The following is a 6,000-nucleotide window of genomic DNA, read 5'->3' as shown; positions in this document are numbered from 1 at the left end:
TGTATCAACGCTGTGCTCTAGCTCTGAGCTCTCTCCGTGCATTCCTGTGTGATTCCCGTGGTCCAGATATCGCCTCCGTTCCCAGAGGTCCGTCTGCAGCCTTCACTGCTGAAAGATCCACCGGCTCTCCGCTGTGCTGTCAGTTAATTGCACTCCTATTGGAAATAGTTGGATTCCCAGTGTCCTGCATTTGGTTACCTTGTCAGTCTGCCTATCATTCAAAGTCTGGAGGATTCCGTTTCTCTCAGCTGTTCGTTTGTTCAACTCTGCATTTAACCCATTCATCACCTTGTCTTCTACTACAGTTTCACAGTGATCTCCGGAACCCGCAAGTAACCCAATTCAGTACTTTTTATTGGCTATGTTGTCATTACAAGGATAATTCATCACAGTCTCTCAGTTAACTCTCAAAACTCCATTGCAAATCCTTACAGTTATCTCTTCATGTCTGCATTATCCAGTTAATCACATTCTGCAGTTCAGCATCAAAGCTTGTTTATATTTGCTATGTTGTCATAACAAGGATAATTCTTCACAGTCTCTCAGTTAACTCTCAAAACTCCATTGCAAATCCTTACAGTTATCTCTTCATGTCTGCATTATCCAGTTAATCACATTCTGCAGTTCAGCATCTAAGCTTGTTTATATTTGGACAATCTAACATTTATTCATCAGCTTGTTTTGCATATGTTTCCATGAACATTTCTTTTATTTATTTTTGAGTTTGCTCTTGCATATTATTCCTGCAATACTTCAGTATAATATGATGATTAACAACTTGTCAGTTAACTCTTTACTGAATTGTTATTTTGAATAAATATATGAAGCGGAACTTTTTTCATCCTCCCTGCTTTCTTCATAGCCCAGCACCTACACCTGTGGTTGGTCCCGGGTTAACGGATTCACAAAAACATCCGGACCTGACAAATATCACACAATACAAGAACAATAAGTGTCTGGTAACTTGGTAAATAGGTATTTCCATTTATGTCTACTTCTCTATACTTTTATTCTTACTGAGTTGTATCTCATGGCTCATTACACTGCAACAGCTGAAGACGTGTCACTATTACAATACAGCTGAACCACTGTACACTAGTCTGTGGTAGCAGAGGATCCATAGAATTTACAATCAGGTTTCAGTACAAGGATGATCATTTGTTTCTTCTCCCTGTAGCCCACCATAACACACAGCTCCCGGACGTATGACATCAAGAGGATGGAAGCAGAAATGGATTGGTGGGAAATCGAAATTGACCAGGAGCTATTCAGAGGTTTCTCATATATGGGTTCTATCTTGAGGGCCTCCCACTGATCACCACTTCCAGCGCTGCAAGGAGATGGTCATAACACCTAGAGATGGAAACAGATACGAAGGGATGGATGTTTTAGTTATTTTCACTATTAATATTATTATTACTATTATTTTATATTATTATTTTTACTATTATTATTATTATTATTACTATTATTATGATGATGATGATTATTATTATTATTTATTATTGCTATTATTTACTATTATTATTATTGTTACTATTACTATTATTTTTAATTGCATTATCATTATTATATTATTATTATTAATAATAATATTAATATAATTATTACTTTTATTATTATTATTATTACTACTGTTTTTATTATTATTATTATTATTGTTGTTATTATTATTATTATTATTACTGTTATTGTTATGATTAATACTATTATTAATACTTTTATTACTATTATTATAACATTATTAATGTAGTGTATTTTAACTATAGGGCTAGAGGGTAAAGTGGGGGCATTTTATATTTATGTTTCTCTTTATGTATGTATATGTTTCTGTGAATATCTTTTTTATGTTTCTAATTGGCAAATGAAGATAATTTAGTTATTATTTTCATTATTATTATTATTATTATTATTATTATTGACATAGGTTATTATTGGCATTTTAGTATAGTGTAAGCCAACATTAGAAAAGGAGAAATGGTTAGAGGGAGAAGTAAGGGGAAGGAGGGTTGGGGGTAGGGGCAGAAGGTGTTTTCTCTTTAATACCTGTCTGCCTATATAGGACTGTCGCATTAAAACCTTCCTGTACTGCATGGGTTAGCATACCAGTGGTCGGGTTTCCAGCGGTCAGAATCCCAACACTGGGAGAACACACAATAAACATTATAAGTCCCGTCAGCATCAGCGCAGTCATCACAGTAACCCAAGTAGTTTTCTAGTGCAGGCGATTATCATCATCATCATCATCATCAGTAAATTACTGCGGCTTTCTCAGACATAAATGCGTCTTGTTTCCGATCTGCATCTGTTCAGAGTTGCGCGAACACATCTTTATTATACTGTAAATGATAGCGCCAGTGACCTGCATATCCAGCAGCAGGAGGGGTGACAGAGTCACACATCTCTGCACCCGTGTGAGTAGGGAGGCCAATCCCGGGATCGGGATCGGCGGGATCCCGGAATTTGGGCCCAAAAATGCTGGGATTTGAATCCCGGGATTGGAGCATCCAATCCCGGGGTTCACGGGATTACACTGCGCATGTGCGGGAGGGAGTGTGTGTAAGTAATACTACTTACACTTAGGCGGGCGGCAGCCATAGATGAACACTGAACGCAGTGGCACTTCAAATGTGGCGCCGGCTGCTGCGGCCGCTTCCCTGATTGGCTGCTGGTCCGCCAGCTCTGGTTGGCTGGCGGCCGGCGCTTCATTTGAAATGCTGCCGCGTTTAGTGTGTCCATGGCTGGCGCCCACCCAATAATAAGTGGTACTTACACCCATCCTCCCTCCCGCGCCGCTACCAACCCTCCCGCCCAGCTACCTACAACCTCCGCACGGCTACCTACACCCTCCCGCCCAGCTACCTACAACCTCCACACCGCTACCTACACCCTTCCTCCCAGCTACCTACACCTCCTGCACTGCTACCTACACCCTCCCTCCCTTCCCCGCTGCTACCTACACCCTCCCGCACCGCTACCTACCCTCCAGTGCTGCTCCCTACACCCTTCTTCACTGATCCCTACTGCAATCCCGGGATCCCGGGAATCCCGGGATTGATCGTTTTTCAATCCCGAATCCCGGGATTGAAAAAACGGCCCGGGATTGGTCTCCCTACGTGTGAGATCAGAGTCAGACAAAGAGACTCTGCAGATTGGCCTAGTGCTCATTCTGCATAAAGCCAAAAGAGAATCCCAGCGTTCCCTACTGTAAGGTGTGATAATAACAGATAGCCAGCGCCAATGACACAGACACATTAATATATACACTAATCACAGAGCAACAATGTGATATAATGTCTCTCTCTTATGGTAGATGCTGGCAGAAGAGCCATATAACGCTGGAGTTGATTGGTATTCATTTGGTATTATCATCAACGAAATGATTACCGGAACGTCTAAATACCATCCTAGACTGTTACTCAAAGCAGGAGCTGCTGCTAAAGACATCGTTCAACAGGTAAATACATAAGGTCTCCGAGTCTATACTATAGCATTCTGCTCTACAGTACACACATCTGACTAGCCTTAGGGAACTAATTACATCATTGGTGGTGCAGCGGCAGCATTATGTGTCACTGCATATTGCAGCAGAGAATAATGCATACCCTCCAACTGTACCTTTTTGGCAGGTACAGTACCTTTTTTTTACGGTCTGTACCGATTTTTAGATCTCCAAGCTTCCTTTGAAAGTATAGGAAAAGGGGCATGGTCATGCCCCTTTACCTATGACCACGCCCCATTTTCGACTTTGTACCAATTCTTATGTGTAAAATGTTGGAGGGTATGATAATGTAGCTGCACCCGTACAATATTCTTCTATTCCAGAGAAGCCCCTGTGAAATCCTGACTATTATATGGTGGCTTTCTCCCTCTCACAGCAACCTAACGCTGCTCCAATGGGCCCTTCACCAGCACAGACATAAAGCTCAGGGGGATCCAGAGTAACATCTTAAGATGGCGTCACCTAACTTGTTACCTTAAGTTAAACCACTGTCCCCGTAGAAGTCTAGAGAAACAGCGGAAAGCAGTGAGAACAGAGATACTGCAGAAGAAAGCAATGATTTCTCTGTGGTATCACTCTTGTTAAATAGGATGAAGTAAAACATAGTTATCAGCACCACTGTATAAATAGACATCACAATACACTCTGTACATGCAGAATGTTATGTAAAAATATGATTACTTGAATATTTCACACCCCATAGGTTGTTCTTTAACCCACAGTTACGATAGCCCATACATGGAAGAGTTCCAGTTACTCTGCCAACCACAGGATATTGTAGCTATTTACCATCACCCTCTGGCCTGTGGGACAGGTCCATAGTTACACTGCCTGGCACCACGCACCTTATACCCATAAACACACCTCAGTGCTGCAATGATGATAACAGAGAAACGTATTTCTTCTTCTGTTTTATTCCAGCTCCTGCGTAGTGATCCCTCCAGGCGGTTAGGAGTCAACGGCAACATCCGCCAGCATCCATTATTCCAGCATATTGATTTGGGTCTCGCTGGAAGCCCTGAGAGTAACACCACCACCACCACACATCCCTGCTCCAGTAAGTATATGAAAAAGTTGGTTTGCCCAGTTAATGCAATAGAAAAAAATTAGGGTCAATTATTAATATCACACAATACAAGAACAACAAGTGTCTGGTAACTTGGTAAATAGGTATTTCCATTTATGTCTGCTTCTCTATACTTTTATTCTTACTCAGTTGTATCTCATGGCTCATTACACTGCAACAGCTGAAGACGTGTCACTATTACAATACAGCTGAACCACTGTGCACTAGTCTGTGGTAGCAGAGGATCCATAGATACATACACTGTTCTTTCACTTCCTTTAGTTTATGTGAATTTACAATCTGGTTTCAGTACAAGGATGATCATTTGTTTCTTCTCCCTGTAGCCCACCATAACACACAGCTCCCGGACGTATGACATCAAGAGGATGGAAGCAGAAATGGATTGGTGGGAAATCGAAATTGACCAGGAGCTATTCAGAGGTTTCTCATATATGGGTTCTATCTTGAGGGCCTCCCACTGATCACCACTTCCAGCGCTGCAAGGAGATGGTCATAACACCTAGAGATGGAAACAGATACGAAGGGATGGATATTATAGTTATTATTTTCATTATTATTATTACTATTATTTTATATTATTATTGTTACTATTATTATTATTATTATGATGATGATTATTATTATTATTTATTATTGCTATTATTCACTATTATTATTATTGTTACTATTACTATTATTATTAATTGCATTATCATTATTATATTATTATTATTATTAATAATAATATTAATATATATTATTATTACTTTTATTATTATTATTACTACTGTTTTTATTATTATTATTATTATTATTATTGTTATTATTGTTATTATTATTCTTACTGTTATTGTTATGATTAATACTATTATTAATACTTTTATTACTATTATTATAACATTATTAATGTAGTGTATTTTAACTATAGGGCTAGAGGGTAAAGTGGGGACATTTTATATTTATGTTTCTCTTTATGTATGTATATGTTTCTGTGAATATCTTTTTTATGTTTCTAATTGGCAAATGAAGATAATTTAGTTATTATTTTCATCATTATTATTATTATTATTATTATTGGCATAGGTTATTATTGGCATTTTAGTATAGTGTAAGCCAACCTTAGAAAAGGAGAAATGGTTAGAGGGAGAAGTAAGGGGAAGGAGGGGGGCGGGGGCAGAAGGTGTTTTCTCTTTAATACCTGTCTGCCTATATAGGACTGTCGCATTAAAACCTTCCTGTACTGCATGGGTTAGCATACCAGTGGTCGGGTTTCCAGCGGTCAGAATCCCAACACTTGCAAGGAAACCGACGCTGGGATCCTGACATTGCTCACAAAGCCGGCGCATGAATCCTGACTGTTGGCATGCCATTTGTAAGCATGTCGGGGAGTGTTAGTGTTAAGGCCCATACACACTTGACGATAACATGAACG

The 6,000-nt window shown here is 39.5% G+C and overlaps 1 long non-coding RNA gene across 1 annotated transcript in view; it reads right to left on the bottom strand.

The window, feature by feature from the left end:
• Nucleotides 1-539: 539 nt before the first annotated feature.
• LOC134969962 (uncharacterized) overlaps nt 540-6,000 on the bottom strand; it is a 105,272-nt gene continuing 99,811 nt past the window's right edge. The window contains exons 2-3 of the long non-coding RNA XR_010189590.1: nt 4,367-5,088; nt 540-1,353 (exon numbers count right to left, since the gene is read on the bottom strand). This is a non-coding gene — a long non-coding RNA (uncharacterized LOC134969962). The remainder of the gene's footprint in view (nt 1,354-4,366; nt 5,089-6,000) is intronic.

This window comes from Pseudophryne corroboree, chromosome 11 (assembly GCF_028390025.1).
Source record: "Pseudophryne corroboree isolate aPseCor3 chromosome 11, aPseCor3.hap2, whole genome shotgun sequence".
Lineage (NCBI taxonomy): Eukaryota > Metazoa > Chordata > Amphibia > Anura > Myobatrachidae > Pseudophryne > Pseudophryne corroboree.
This window is presented reverse-complemented; position numbering and strand designations above follow the sequence as displayed.